We start from the raw sequence: 16,503 nt of genomic DNA on the forward strand, positions 1-16,503 counted from the left end.
ATTGCATGGAAATGGAAGGAGACCCTCAGGGTTATACAAAAGTACATACAAGAGGAAGTGAGGGGAAAGGGAAAAATAATACAAGGGGGAGAAATGAATGATAGTAGAGGGGGTAGAGAGAGAAGAGGGGAGGGGAGGGGAGGGGGGATAGTAGAGGATAGGAAAGGCAGCAGAACACAACAGACACTAGTATGGCAATATGTAAATCAATGGATGTGTAACTGATGTAATTCTGCAATCTGTATATGGGGTAAAAATGGGAGTTCATAACCCACTTGAATCAAAGTGTGAAATATAATATGTCAAGAACTATGTAATGTTTTGAAAAACCAACAATAAAAAATTAAAAAAAAATAAATAAAATAAAAAGTTTTGGGTAATAAAAAAAAGGCCTTCCTAAGAAAGTCATATTTGAGCTGAAAATAAAAGGATGAATAGAACCAAAGAAAAAGACTAATTGAGGACAAATCATTATTGAGGATGGGAATAAACTCAATATGTTTCATGGACATTTGTTTGTAGGTGGAAACAAAAAAATGTAGGACATTTTTTTTAGGTGGAACAATTTAGGAATTTATTACTGTTTCCATTTTTTTTCAATCAATAGTGAATTGAGGACACTGCTTGTGAAGTTTTTGGGAGGAGGCAGACAGTAAAAGGAAACAATTTGAGGAGAGAAAAAAATTGAAGATGGATATTGTGAAGTAATAACTTCAGCAAAAAGGGAATATACAAGCCAGGGCAGTGAGTAGGATTGCTAGACAGTGTTGAGGGGCTCTAAGGAGGTTTGTTAGTCAACAGGCTTGTATGGATTATTTTCATCTACAGGCACAGGTGTGAAGAAGATACGGGGTTTAACCAGAAGAGATTTTATGTTTTATCAGTGCACTATAGTTATAGATAGAAATGGAGCCCATTTGACATAATCATACATACATGGAATATAGTTAGTTCCAATTCAGTCCCCTATACTTCATTCTCTCCTCCATCACCTTTTCCCTTCCTCTAATATTCTAGTCTTCCTTCTATTTATTTATTGTTTATGAATAAATATGTTATGTTATTTGTGATTTATAGATATATAGAAAGGTGAAATTCACTGTGGTACATCATATATGTACATACAAAATTTGATTGATTTCCATTAATCATTCCTCCCCTAACTCCTTCTTCTATTCCACTGATCTCCCTTCTATTTTGATGGGACACTCTCCCACCTTATTATTATCAATTTTTGCCTTATTTTGATCTAGCTTCCACAAAAGAGTGAAAACATTTGACCATTGACTTTCGGAGTCTGGCTTATTTCACTTAGCATGAAGTTATTTAGTTCTACTGTATATCAGAAAATAAATATAAAAATATTTATTTTGTTTTAGTTGTAGTTGGACACAATACCTTTTTTTGTTTATTTATTTTTATGTGGCACTGAGGATTGAACCCAGGGCCTTGCACATGCTAGCGAGCGCTCTACTGCTGAGCCACAATCCCAGCCCCTAATTTCATTCTTTTTTTTATGACTGAGTAAAACTCCATTGTGTTTGTATACCACATTCTCTTTATACAATTCCTCTGTTGATGAGCATCTGGACTATTTTCATAACTTGGTGATTGCGAATCACACAGCGATAAATTTTGATGTTCCTGTATTGCTATTAGTATACTAATTTTAGTTATTTTGGGTAAATATCAAGAAGTTGTATAGCTGGGATGGTGGTCCTATTTCCTCTCATTTGAGGAATCTGTATACTGCCTTCCAAACTTGTATTAATTTGTAGTCCCACCAACAATATGTGAGTGTATCTTTTTCTCCACATCCACACCAGCATTTATTATTAATCTTGATGATTGTCATTCTAACTGGAGTGAGATGAAATCTTAATGTAGTTTTTTAAAAAAAATACATTATTTCTGATAATTTTGTTTTTCATCACTATATTTTTAATACTTTTTTAGTTATACACGGACACAATATCTTTATTTTGTTTATTCATTTTTATGTGGTACTGAGGATCGAACCCAGTGCCTCACATGTGCGAGGCAAGCACTCTACCACTGAGCTACAACCTCAGTCTTCAATGTAGTTTTGATTTGTATGTCCCTGATTGCTAAGGATGTTGGTCTTTATTTTTTTATATATTTGTTGGCCATTTGTAATTCTTCCTTTGCAAAATCTCTGTTTGGTACTTTTACCTATTTATTGATAATTTTTTTTGGTGTTAAATTTTTAAAGTTCTTTCTATATTCTATATATTAGTCCCCTGTTGGATGAGTAGCAGGCTTGCTATTCATGCTCTTAATTGTTTCCTTTGCTGTGCCATCTCATTTATTGATTCTTGGTTTTATTTCTTGAGATTTAGGAGTCTGGTAAAGGAAGTCAGTGCCTCTGCCCGCAGGTTGAAGTGTTAAGACTGTGTTTTCTTCTAGCAGTTGCAAAGTTTCTGGCCCAATTTCTAGGTTTTTACCCACTTTGAGTAGATTTTTGTGCAGGATAAAAGATGATTGTATTCTTCTACAAATGGATAACCAGTTTTCTCAGCACCATTTATTAAAAAGGCTATATTTTCTCCAATATAAAATAAAGTTTTTGGTATCTTTGTTGGGCTCAGATGACTGTCTGTGTGTGGGTTTATCTCTATGCTTTCTATTCTATTCCATTCATCTTCATGTTTATTTTGATGCATGTGCTAAGAAAGGCTTCTGCCGAGGGATACTTCAACAGAGATCAAAGCAGCAAGTGCGCACTAAGAACTATCTGAGTCTTTGAAGTTGAGAGAACCTTGCACAAACTCTGTTCAATTTCTATTTCCAATGACATTCATTGGTATAGTGTAAAACAAAGTGAAACCTGAAAATTCAAATACTTCTTTCCAGGAAACTCTTGAACCTAGGAGGACCACATTTGGGGACAAAGACGAGACTGCAGAAAGTATCAACCTGGCCCAGGATCAACAACATTTTTGGGAAAAATTTAAGCAGATATTCCAGTAAATTTGAACTCTCCTGCAAGGTTCCAAAATACTCCCAATAGAAGGTGTTCCTGCACTTGCCAAGAAATGCTTCTACTTAGGGCTACTTAAACAGGGAACAGAGCAAGAAGTGAACCCTGAAGACTAACTGAGCATGGGAATTTTCAAGTTACTAGCACCAACCATTTGGATTTCGAATTCCAATTGCATTAATCCCTGCAGGGAAAATTGAAGTGGAACCTGAAAATTTGAAGTCTACTTGTCAGCGAACCCTTGAACCCAGGAAGACAAAATGTGGGTTGCCAGTGAGAATGGTGAAAAGATCCATCCTTCTTAACATCAATGAAATCCATAAGAAAACTTTGTCTAGAGAGTTCAGTAAATTGATATTTTCTTCAAGGTTCTGAAATGCTCCCCCCAAAAGATGTTTCTGCATGTGTTGAGAAATGCTTCTGATTAGGGCTAATTAAACAGGGATCAGAGCACAGAATGCACACTGAGAACTAACTGAGTGTGTCACATTTGGAGAAACTAGCACAAAAACGTGTTGGCTTGCCACTTTCAATTGCATTCATCACTATAGTTCAAAATTGAAGTGAAACCTGCAAATTGAAAGTGTTCCTGCCAGCGAACCTTTGAACCTACAGTGACCAAATTTGTGGGCTAATGAAATTCATGAATGCATCCATCCTGCCTATGATCAATGAACTCCTCAGGAAAAACTGGGGCACAGATTCCTGTAAATTCCCAAGCTCCTGCAAGCTGCTCAAAGTCTCCCCAAAAAAGGTGTTCCTGCACTCATTGAGAAATGCAACTGCTAAGAGCTACTTCAAAGAACTCCTCAGGAAAAATTGGGGCAGATTCCAGTGAATTGGGAAGCTCCTTCAAGCTGCTCACAGGCTCCCTAAAGAAGGTGTTCCTGCACTCGCTGAGAAAAGCAACTGCTTAGAGCTACTTCAGCAAAGAAAAGAGCACAGAGTGCACACTGAAAAATAACTGAGTGTGTGAAGTCTCAAGCAAGTAGCATAAGCCATGTTTGATTTTTTTTGCAATTGCTTTCATCCCTATAGAGCCAAACTAAAGACAATCAGAAAATTCAAAGCGTTCCTCTCAGCAAATCCTTGAATGCACAAGAAACAATTTAGAGGGCAAGGTGGGACTGGTGCAAGCATCAATCTTGCCCAGTATCCAAAGCATCCACTGAAAAACATGGTCAGAATTCCAGTAAATTTGAACATTAATGCAAGCTGCCAAAATGCTCCCCCAAACAGGTGTTACTGCATGTGCTGAATACCGCAACAAGGGACAAAGCCAGAGTGCCCACTGAGAACTGAGTCTTTGAAGTTTCAAGCAGTTAGCATAACCATTCAGGATTTCCAGTGCAAAATGTATTCAAATTTTCAAACTGAAAATTCATAATGTTTCTGTCAGAGGATCCTTGAAGCTAGGAAGACCAAATATTGAAGAGCAAGGTAAGACTGGTGAATGACCAACTTGCCCAGTATCAACAAAGTCTACCGAAAAATTTATGCAGAAATTCCAGTAAATTAATACTTTCCTGTTAGGGAGGAAACCCACCCAATAGAGGGTGTTCTTTCATGTTCTGAGAAATGCTTCTACCTAGGGATACTTCGATAGGGATCAATGCAGGGAGTGGACACTAAGAACGAACAGAACCTGAGAAGTTGAGAGAACCTTGCACAAACTCTGTTTTATTTCCATTTCCAATTACATTCATCAGTGTAGTGTAAAACAAAGTGAAACCTGAAACTTTAAAGCCTACATTCCAGTAATCTCTCGAACCTAGGAGAACCATATTTGGGGACCAAGTTGAGATTTCAGAAAGTATAAATCTTGCCCAGTGTCAACAACATTTGAGAAAAAATTGAGCAGATATTCCAGCAAATTTGAACTCTCCTTCAAGGTTCCAAAATGCTCCCAATAGAAGGTGTTCCTGCACTTGCTGAGAAATGCTTCTGCTTAGGGTACTTAAAAAAGGAACAGAGCAGAAAGTGAATCCTGAAGACTAACTGAGTGTGTGAACTTTAAAGTCTCTAGCACCAACCATTTTTGATTTTGAATTATAATTGCATTGATCCCTACAGGGAAAATCAAAGTGAAACCTTAAAATTTGAAGCCTACTTGCCATCAAACCCTTGAAACGAGGAATATCAAATGTGGGGTGAAAGTGGGAATGGTGAAAAGACCCATTTTTCTTAGGATCAATGAAATCCATAAGAAAACTTTGGCTAGAGATTTCAGTAAATTGGGATTTTCTTGCAAGGTTCTGAAATGCTTCCCCCAAAAGATGTTCCTGAATGTTGAGAAACACTTCTGATATGGCTACTTCAACAAAAAACAGAGCACAGACTGCACACTGAGAACTAACTGAGGGTGTCACATTTAAAGAAAATAGCACAAAATGAATTGGATTGCCACTTTTAAATGCATCCATCACTATAGGTCAAAATGAAGTGAAATCTGCAAATGGAAAGAGTTCCTGCCACTGAAACCCTGTACCTAAAAAAATAAATTTGTGGGTATAAAGAAACTTGTGGATGGATCCTTCCTGCCCATGATCAATGAACTCTTCAAGAAAAATTGGGCCACAGATTCCAGTAAATTTGGAAGTTCCTGCAAGCTGCTCAAAAGCTCCCTACAGAAGGTGTTCTTGCACTCACTGAGAAATGCAACTGTTTAGAGCTACTTCAACAAAGAAAAGAGTACAGATTGCATGCTGTAAAATAATTTGAGTGTGTGAAGTCTCAAGCAAGTAGGACAAACCATGTTTGATTTTGTTTTGCAATTGCTTTCATTCCTACAGAGCAAAACAACAGGCAATCTGAATATTCAAAGTATTCCTCTCAGCAAATCCTTGAATGTAAAGAAACAATTTGGAGGGCAAGGTGGGACTGGTGCAAGAATCCATCTTGCCCAGTATTCAAAACATCCACTTAAAAACTTGGTCAGAATTCCAGTCAATTCAAACATTAATGCAGGCTGCAAAAATGCTCCCCCAAACAGGTGTTACTCCATGTGCTGAATACTGCAATGAGGGACAAAACCAGAGTGCACACTGAGAACTGAGTCTTTGAAGTTTCAAGCAGTTAGCCTAAACTGTTCTGGATTTCCAGTTCAAAATGCATTCATCCTTGTAGGGCAAACTGGAAATTCAAAGCATCCCTGATGGAGAATCCTTGAACCTTGGAAGATCAAATATTAAAGGGCAAGGTAAGACTGGTGAATGACCAGCTTGCCCCATATCAACAAAATCTACAGGAAAAATTCATGCAGAAATTCCAGTAAATTCACGCTATCCTCTTCGGTCCAAAACCCAGTCAATTGAAGGTGTTCTTGCATGTGCTGAGAAATGCTTCTGTCTTGGGATACTTCTACAGGGATCAATGCACGGAGTGCACACAAAGGACTAACTGAGTCTGTGAAGTGGGGAGAACCTTGCACAGACTCTGTTTGTTTCCCATTTCCAATTACATTCATTGATATAGTATAAAACAAAGTGAAACCTGAAACTTCAAAGCCTTCATTTCATGAAACTCTGAACCTAGGAGGACCATATTTGGGGACCAAGGTGAGACTGCAGAAAACATCAACCTGGCCCAGGATCCACAACATTTGCAGGAAAAAATTGAGCAGATATTCCAGTAAATTTGAACTCTCTTGCAAGGTTCCAAAATGCTCCCAATATAAGGTGTTCTTGCGCTTGCTGAGAAATGCTTCTTCTTAGGGCTAGTTAAACAGGGTACAGAGCAGGAAGTGAAACCTGATTAACTGAGTGTGTGAAGTTTCAAGTCACTAGCAGCAACCATTTCAGATTTCGAATTCCAATTGCATTGATCCCGAAAAGGAAAATGGAAGTGAAACACGAAAATTTGAAGACTACTTGCCAGCAAACCCTTGAACCAAGGAAAACCAAATGTGGGGTGCAAGATGGGAATGGTGAAAAGATCCATCCTTTTCAGGATTAATGAAATACATAAGAAATTTTTGTCTAGAGATTTCAGTAAATTGGGATTTTCTTGCAAGGTTCTTGAGTGTTCCCCCCAAAAGGTGCTCCTGCACGTGTTTCAAAATGCTTCTGATTAGGGCTACTTCAACAGGAAACAGAGCATACAGTGCACACTGAGAACTAACTTAGGGTGTCACAATTGGAGAAAGTAGCACAAAATGTGTTGGATTGCCACTTTCAATTGCATTCATCACCATAGTTCAAAATGAAGTGAAACCTGCAAATTGAAAGGGTTCCTGCCAGTGAAACTTTGAACCTACAGTGACCAAACTTGCAGGATAATAAAACTCGTGGATGGTTCCATCCTGCCCATGATCAATGAACTCCTCAGGAAAAATTGGGGTGGAGATTTTAGGAAATTTAAAAGTTCCTGCAAGCTGCTCAAAGGCTCCCTACAAAAGGTGTTCCTGCACTTGCTGAGAAATACAACTGCTTAGAGCTACTTCAACAGAGAAAAGAGCACAGAGTGCACAGTGAAAAATAACAGTGTGTGGAGTCTCAAGCAAGTAGCACAAATAGTGTTTGATTTTTTTAAAAAAATTGCTTTCATCACTATAGAGACAAACTAAAGACAATCTGAAAATTCAAAGCATTTCTTTCAGCAAATCCTTGAACATACAAGAAACAATTAAAAGGGCAAGGTGGGACTGGTGCAAGAATCAATCTTTCCCAGGATCCAAAACATCCACTGAAAAACATGGTCAGAATTCCAGTAAATTTGAACATTAATGCAAGCTGCCAAAATGCTCGCCCAAACAGGTGTTACTGCATATCCTGAATACTGCAAGAAGGGCCAAAGCCGGAGTGCACATTGAGAACTGAGTCTTTGAAGTTTCAAGCAGTTAGCCTAAACCATTCTGGATTTCCAGTTCGAAATGCATTCATCCTTGTAGGGCAAAAATAAGTGAAACTGAACATTCAAAGCGTGCCTACCAGAGAATCATTGAACCTAGAAGACCAAATGTTGAAGGGCATGGTAAGACTGGTGAATGAACAACTTGCCCAGTACCAACAAAATCTGGGGAAAAATTCATGCAGAAATTCCAGTAAATTCACACTTTTCTGCCAGGGCCAAATCCCACCCAATCAAAGGTGTTCTTTCATGTGCTGAGAAAAGTTTCTGCCTGGGGATACTTCAACAGGGATGAAAGCAGGGAGTACACACTAAGAACTAACTGAGTCTGTGAAGTTGAGAGAACCTTGCACAAACTCTGTTCTATTTCCATTTCCAATTGCATTCATTGGTATAGTGTAAAACAAAGCAAAACCTGAAAATTCAAAGCCTTCTTTCCAGGAAACTCTTGAACCCAGGAGGACCATATTTTGGGACCAAGTTGAGACTGCAGAAAGTATCACCTTGGCCCAGTATCAACAAAATTTGAGGGAAAATTTGAGCAGATATTCCAGTGAATTAGAACTCTCTTGCAAGGTTCCAAAATGCTCCCAATTGAAGGTATTTCTGCACTTGCTGAGAAATGGTTCTGCTTAGGGCTACATAAATAGGGAACAGAGCAGGAAGTGAAACCTGAAGACTGAGTGTGTGAAGTTTCAATTCCCTAGCACCAAGCATTTTGGATTTTGAATTCCAATTGCATTTGTCCCTTAAGGGAAAATTGAAGTGAAACCTCAAAATTTGAAGCCTACTTGCCAGTGAACCCTTGAACCAAGGAAGACCAAATGTGGGGTGCAAGATGGGAATGTTAAAAATATACATCCTCCCAGTACCAATGAAATCCATAAGAAAACTTTGTCTGGACATTCCAGTAAATTGGGACTTTCTTGCAAGCTTCTGGAACACTCTCCCCATAAGGTGCTCCTGTACGTGTGGAGAAATGCTTTTGATTTGGGATAATTCAAGAGTAAGCAGAGCACAGAGTGCACACTGTGAACTAATTGAGTGTGTCACTTTGGAAGTAGCTAGCATAAAAAGTGTTGGATTTCCAGTTTCAATTTCATTCATCACTAAAGTTCAAAATGAAGTGAAACCTGCAAATTGAAAGCATCCCTGCCAAGAAACACTGAACATAGAATTACCAAATTTGCAGGGCTAAGGAATCTTGTGAATTGATCTATCCTGCACATTTTTAATGAACTTACTCAGGAAAAAATGGGCAGAAATACCAATAAATTTGAAAGTTACTGCAAGTTGCTCATAGGCTCCCTAAAGTAGGTGTTTCTTCACTCGCTGAGAAATGCAACTGCTTAAAGCTACTTCAACAGAGAATAGAGGATAGAGTGCACCATGAAAAATAACTGAGTGTGTGGAGTCTCAAGAAGTAGCACAAACTGTGTTTGATTTTCATTTGCAATAGCTTTCATTCCTATAGGGCAAAACTAATTGTAATCTGAAAATTTAAAGCATTCCTCTCAGCAAATCATTGAACATAAAAGAGACAAATTTGGAAGGCAAAGTGAGACTGGTGCAAGAATCCATCTTGCCCAGTATCCAAAACATCTGCTGAAAAACTTGTTCAAAAATCCAGTAAACTTGAAGATAAATGCTAGCTGCTAAAATGCTCTCCATAACAGATATTACTGCATGTGCTGAATACTGTAACAAGAAACAAAGCCAGAGTGCACACTGAGAACTGAGTCTTTGAAGTTTCAAGCAGTTAGCCTAAACCATTTTGGATCTCCAGTTCAAAATGTATTCGTCCTTGCAGGGCAAAAAGAAGTGAAACTGAAAATTCGAAGCATTTCTGCCAGAGAACCCTTGAACTTAGGAAGACCAAATATTGAAGGGCAAGGTAAGACTGGTGAATGACAAACTTTCCCAATATCAACAAAATCTATGGGAAAAATTTATGCAGAAATTGCAGTAAATTCACAATTTCCTGATAGGGCCAAATCCTACCCAATAGAAGGTGCTCTTGCATGTGCTGAGAAATGATTCTGCATAGGGATACTTCAACAGGGATCAAAGCATGGAGTGCACACTAAAAACTACCTGAGTCTGGGAAGTTTAGAAAACCTTGCACAAACTCTCTTCAATTTCCATTTCCAATTGCATTCATTGGTATAGTGTAAAACAAAGTGAAACCAGAAAATTCAAAGTCTTCTTTGTAGGAAAATCTTGAACCTAGAAGGACCATATTTGGGGACCTAGATGAGACTGGAGAAAGTATCTCTGGCCCAGCATCAACAACATTTGCAGGAAAAATTTGAGCAGATATTCCAGTAAATTCGAACTCTCCTACAAGATTCCAAAATGCTCCCAATAGAAGGTGTTCCTGCACTTGCTGAGAAATGCTTCTGCTTAGGGCTACATAAATAGGGAACAGAAGACTACTGTGTGTGTGGAGTTTCAAGTCAGTAGCACCAACTGCTTTGGATTTCTAATTCCAAAAACATTGATCCATACAGGGAAAATCGAAGTGAATCCTGAAAATTTGAAGCCTACTTGCCAGTGAATCCTTGAACCTAGGAATACCAAATGTGGGGTGCAAGATGGGAATGGTGAAAAGATCCATCCTTCACTGTACTGATGAAATCCATAAGAAAACTTTGCCTAGAGATTCCATTAAATAGGGTCTTTCTTGCAAGGTTCTGGAATGCTCCTCAAAAAAAGCTGTTCCTGCACTTCTGAGAAATGTTTCTGATTTGGGCTACTTCAATAAGAAACAGAGCACAGAGTGCACACAGTGAACTAACTGAGTGTGTCACCTTTGAAGAAACTAGCACGAAACATGTTGGATTTCCAGTTTCAATTGTATTCTTCACTACAGTTCAAAATGAAGTGAAACCTGCAAATTGAAAGCGTCCCTGCCAGTGAATCTTTGAAACTGGAATGACCAAATTTGTGGGGCTAATGAAACTTGTGAATGGATCCATCTTTGTTGTGATCAATGAACTCCTCAGGAAAAATTAAGGCAGAGATTGCAGTAATATCGAAAGTTTCTACAAGCTGATCAAAGGCTCCCTACAAAAGGTGTTCCTTCACTTGCTGAGAAATGCAACTGCTTACAGCTACTTCAACAGAGAAAAGAGCACACAGTGCACACTGAAAAATAACTGAGTGTGTGAAGTCTCAAGCAAGTAGCACAAAACATGTTTGATTTTTGTTTGCAATAGCTTTCATCCCTATAGAACCAAACTAAACACAATTTGAAAATTCAAAGCGTTTCTCTCAGAAAATCCTTAAACATGCAAGAAACAATTTTGCAAGGCAATGTGGGACTGGTGCAAGCATGAATCTTGTCCAGTATCCAAAACATCCGCTGAAAAACTTGGTCAGAATTCCATCACATTGAACATTAATGCAAGCTGCCAAAATGCTCCCCCAACCTGGTGTTACTGCATGGGCTGAGTACTGCAACAAGGGACAAATCCAGAGTACACACTGAGAACTGAGTCTTTGAAGTTTCAAGCAGTTAGCCTAAACCATTCTGTATTTCCAGTTCAAAATGCATTCATTCTTGTAGGGCAAAAAGAAGTGAAACTGAACATTCAAAGCATTCCTGCAGTAGAATCCTTGAATCTAGGAAGACCAATTATTGAAGGGAAAGGTAAGACTGGTGAATGACCAATTTGCCCTGTATCCACAAAATCTAGGGAAAAATTTATGCAGAAATTCCAGTAAATTCACACTTTCTTCTAGGGCGAAATCCCACCCAATATTGGGTTCTTGTATGTGCTGAGAAGTTCTTCTGCCTAGGGATACTTCAACAGGGATCAAAGTAGGGAGTGCACATTAAGAACTAACTGAGTCTGTGAAGTTGAGAGAACCTTGCACAAACTCTGTTCTATTTCCATTTCCAATTGCATTCATTGGTATAGTGTAAAACGAAGTGAAACCTGAAATTCAAAGGCTTCCTTCCAGGAAACTCTTGAACCTAGGAGGACCATATTTGGGGACTAAGGTGAGACTGCAGAAAGTATCAATGTGGCTCAGCATCCACAACATTCGCAGGAAAAATTTGAGCAGATATTCTAGTGAATTAGAACTCTCTTGCAAGGTTCCAAAATACTACCAATAGAAGGTGTTCCTGCACTTGCTGAGAAATGGTTCTGCTTATGGCTACATAAATAGGGAACAGAGCAGGGAATGAACCCTGAAGACTAACTGAGGGTGTGAAGCTTCAAGTCACTAGCACCAACCATTTCACATTTTGAATTCCAATTGAATTGATCCCAAAGGGAAAATGGAAGAGAAACATGAAAACTTGAAGCCTTGTTGCCAGCGAACCCTTTAACTGAGGAAGACCAAATGTGGGGGTGCAAGATGGGAATGGTGAAAAGATCCATCCTTTTCAGGATCAATGAAATACATAAGAAAACTTTGTCTAGAGATTACAGAAAATTGGGATTTTCTTGCAAGTTTCTTAAGTGCTCCCCCCAAAAGGTGCTCCTGCACATATTTCAAAATGCTTCTGATTAGGGCTATTTTAACAGGAAACAGAACATACAGTGAACACTGAGAGCAAACTTAGGGTGTCACAATTGGAGAAAGTAGCACAAAGTGTGTTGGATTGCCACTTTCAATTGCATTCATCACTATAGTTCAAAATGAAGTGAAACCTGCAATTTGAAAGGGTTACTGCCAGCAAAACTTTGAACCTACAGTGAACAAATTTGTTGGCTAATAAAAGTAGTGAATGGTTCCATCCTGCCCATGATCAATGAACTTCTCAGGAAAAATTGGGGCAGAGATTTTAGTAAATTCCCAAGTTCCTGCAAGCTGCTCAAAGTCTCCCTACAAAAGGTGTTCTTGCACTCGCTGAGAAATGCAACTGCTTAGAGCTACTACAACAGAGAAAAGAGCATGGAGTGCACATTGAAAAATAACAGTGTGTGAAGTCTCAAGAAAGAAGCACAAACTGTTTGATTTTCATTTGCAATTGCTTTCATTCCTACAGAGCCAAACTAAAGACAATCTGAAAATACAAAGCGTTCCTCTCAGCAAATCCTTGAACGTACAAGAAACAATTAAGAGGGCAAGGTGGGACTGGTGCAAGAATCAATCTTGCCCAGTATCCAGAGCATTCACTGAAAAACATGGTCAGAATTCCAGTAAATTTGAACCTTAATGCTAGCTGCTAAAATGCTCTGATAAAAGGTATTACTTCATGTGATGAATACCGCAACAAGAAACATAGCCAGAGTGCACACCAAGAACTAAGTCTTTGAAGTTTCAAGCAGTTAGCCTAAACCACTCTGGATTTCCAGTTCAAAATGCATTCATCCTTGTAGGGCAAAAAGAAGTGAAACTGAACATTCAAAGCATTCCTGCCAGAGAATCCTGGAACCTGGGAAGACCGAATATTGAAGGGCAAGGTAAGACTGGTGAATGACCAACTTGCCCAGTATCAACAAAATCTGGGGAAAAATTCATGCAGAAATTCCAGTAAATTCACACTTTCCTGCTAGGGCCAAATCCCACCCAATCAAAGGTGTTCTTTCATGTGCTGAGAAAAGCTTTTGCCTGGGGATACTTCAACAGGGATGAAAGCAGGGAGTGCACACTTAGAAGTAACTTAGTCTGTGTAGTTGAGAAAACCTTGCACAAACTCTGTTCTATTTCCATTTCCAATTGCATTCATTGGTATAGTGTAAAACAAAGTGAAACCTGAAAATTCAATGCCTTCTTTCCAGGAAACTCTTGAACCTAGGGGAACCATATTTAGGGGCCAAGGTGAGACTGCAGAAAGTATCAATGTGGCCCAGTTCCACAACATTCGCAGGAAAAATTTGAGCAGATATTCCAGTGAATAAGAACTCTCTTGCAAGGTTTCAAAATGTTCCCAATTGAAGGTGTTCCTACACTTGCTGAGGAATGCTTCTTCTTAGGCCTACATAAATAGGGAACAGAGCAGGAAGTGAACCCTGAAGACTAATTGAGTGTGTGAAGTTTCAAGTCACTAGCACCAATCATTTTTGATTTTGAATTCCAATTGCATTGATTCCTACAGGAAAAATCCCAGTGAAACCTTAAAATTTGAAGCCTCCTTGAACCAAGGAATACCAAATTTGGCATGCAAGATGGGAATGGTAAAAATGTCCATCCTTCCCAGTACCAATGTAATGCATAAGAAAATTTTGTGTAGAAATCTAGTAAATTGGGACTTTCTTGCAAAGTTCTGAAACACTCCCCCAAAACAGTGTTCCTGCACATGTTGAGAAATGCTTCTGATTAGGGCTACTTCAACAGGGAACATAGCATAGAATGGACACTGAGAATAAACTGTGGGTGTCACATTTGGAGAAAGTAGCACAAAACGGGTTGGATTTCCACTTTGAATTGCATTCATCACTATAGGTCAAAATGAAGTGAAACCTGCAAATTAAAAGCATCCCTGCCAGCAAACCCATGAAATTAGAATGACCAAATTTGCAGGGCTAATTAAACTTATGAATGGATTCATCATGCTCATTATCAATGAACTTCTCAGGAAAAATTTGGTCAGAGATTCCAGTAAATTTGGAAGCTGCTCAAAGGCTCCCCAAAGAAGGAGTTCCTGCTCTCACTGAGAAATACAACTGCTTAGAGTTACTTCAACAGATATAAGAAGATAACTGAGTTTGTGAAGTCTCAATCAAGTAGCACAATCCATGTTTGATTTTTGTTTGCAATTGCTTTCATCCGTTTTGGGCAAAACTATGTGTAATCTGAAAATTCAAAGCATTTCTCTCACCGAATCCTTGATCGTAAAAGACAGAAATTTGGAGGGCAAGGTAAGACTGGTGCAATATTCAATCTTGCCCAGTATCCAAAACATCCACTGAAAACCTTAATCAGAATTCCAGTAAATTTTAACATTAATGTTAGCTGCTAAAATGCTCCCCATAACATGTATTACTGCATGTGCTGAATACTGCAATAAGAATCAAAGCCAGAGTGCACCCTGAGAACTGATTCTTCGAAGTTTTAAGCAGTTAGCCTAAAATGTTTTGGATTTTCAGTTCAAAATACATTCATCATTGTAGGGCAAAAAGAAGTGAAACTTAAAATTAAAAGCATTCCTGCCAGAGGATACATGAACATAGGAAGATCAAATATTGAAGGGCAAGATAAGACTGGTGAATGACCAACTTGCCCAGTATCAACAAAATCTATGGGAAATGTTCATGCAGAAATTCCAGTAAATTCACACTTTCCTGCCAGGGCCAAATACCACCCAACAGAAGGTGTTCTTAGATGTGCTGAGAAATGCTTCTGCCTAGCAATACATCAATAGGGATCAAAGCAGTGTGTGGACATTAAGAACTAACTGAGTCTGTGAAGTTGAGAGAACGTTGCTCAAACTCAGCTCCATTTATATTTCCAATTACATTAATCAGTATAGTGTTAAACAAAGTGAAACCTGAAAATTCAAAGCCTTCTTTCCAGGAAATTCTTGAACCTAGGAGTACCATATTTGGGGGCCAATGTGAGATTGCAGGAAGTATCAATGTGGCCCAGTATCAACAACATTCGCAGGAAAAATTTGAGCAGATATTCTAGTAAATGTGAACTCTCCTGCAAGTTTCCAAAATGCTCCAAATAGAAGGTGTTCCTGCACTTGCTGAGAAATGCTTCTGCTTAGGGCTACTTAAACAGGGAACAGAGCATGAAGTGAAAACTGAAGACTAACTGATTGTGTGAACTTTCATATCACTAGCACCAACCATTTTGGATTTCGAATTCCAATTGCATTGATTCCTACAAGGAAAATTGAAGTGAAACCTTCAAATTTGAAGCCTACTTGGCAGCAAACCCTTGAACCAAGGAAGACCAAATGTGGGCTGCAAGATAGGAATGGTGAAAGAATCCATCCTTCCCAGTACCAATGAAATCCTTAAGAAAACTTTGGCTAGAGATTTCAGTAAATTGGGACTTTCTTGCAAGGTTCTGGAACGCTCCCCGCAAAAGGTGTTTCTGCATGTGTTGAGAAATGCTTCTAGTTAGGGCTACTTCAACAGGAAACAGAGCACAGAATGCACACTATGAACTAACTGAGTGTGTCATCTTTGAAGAAACTATCACAAAACATGTTGGATTTCCAGTGTCAATTGCATTCATCACTATAGTTCAAAATGAAGTGAAACTTGCAAATTGAAAGCATTCCTGCCAGTGAACCCCTGAACCTAGAGTGACAAAATTGTGGGGGCTAATGAATCTCTTGAATGGGTCCATCTTGCCCATTATCAATGAACTCCTTAGTCAAAATTGGGGCAGAAATTCCAGTAAGTTCAGATATTCCTGCAAAAGGAGGTGTTCTTGCACTCGCTGAGAAAGGCAACTGCTTAGAGCTTTTTTCAACACAGAAAAGAGCACAGAATGTACACTGAAAAATAACTGTGTGCAGCCTCAAGCAAGTAGCACAAATCATGTTTGATTTTCATTTACAATTGCTTTCATCCCTATAGTGCAAAACTAAGTGCAATCTGAAAATTCAAAGTCTTCCCCTCAGCAAATTCTTGCACATAAAAGAATCAAGTTTGGAAGGCAAGGTGGAACTGGTGCAAGGATGAATCTTGCCCAGTATCCAAAACCTCCATTGAAAAACTTGGTCATAATTCCAGTCAAAT

Source organism: Marmota marmota, unplaced genomic scaffold, assembly GCF_001458135.2.
Source record: "Marmota marmota marmota unplaced genomic scaffold, marMar, whole genome shotgun sequence".
Taxonomy (NCBI): domain Eukaryota; kingdom Metazoa; phylum Chordata; class Mammalia; order Rodentia; family Sciuridae; genus Marmota; species Marmota marmota.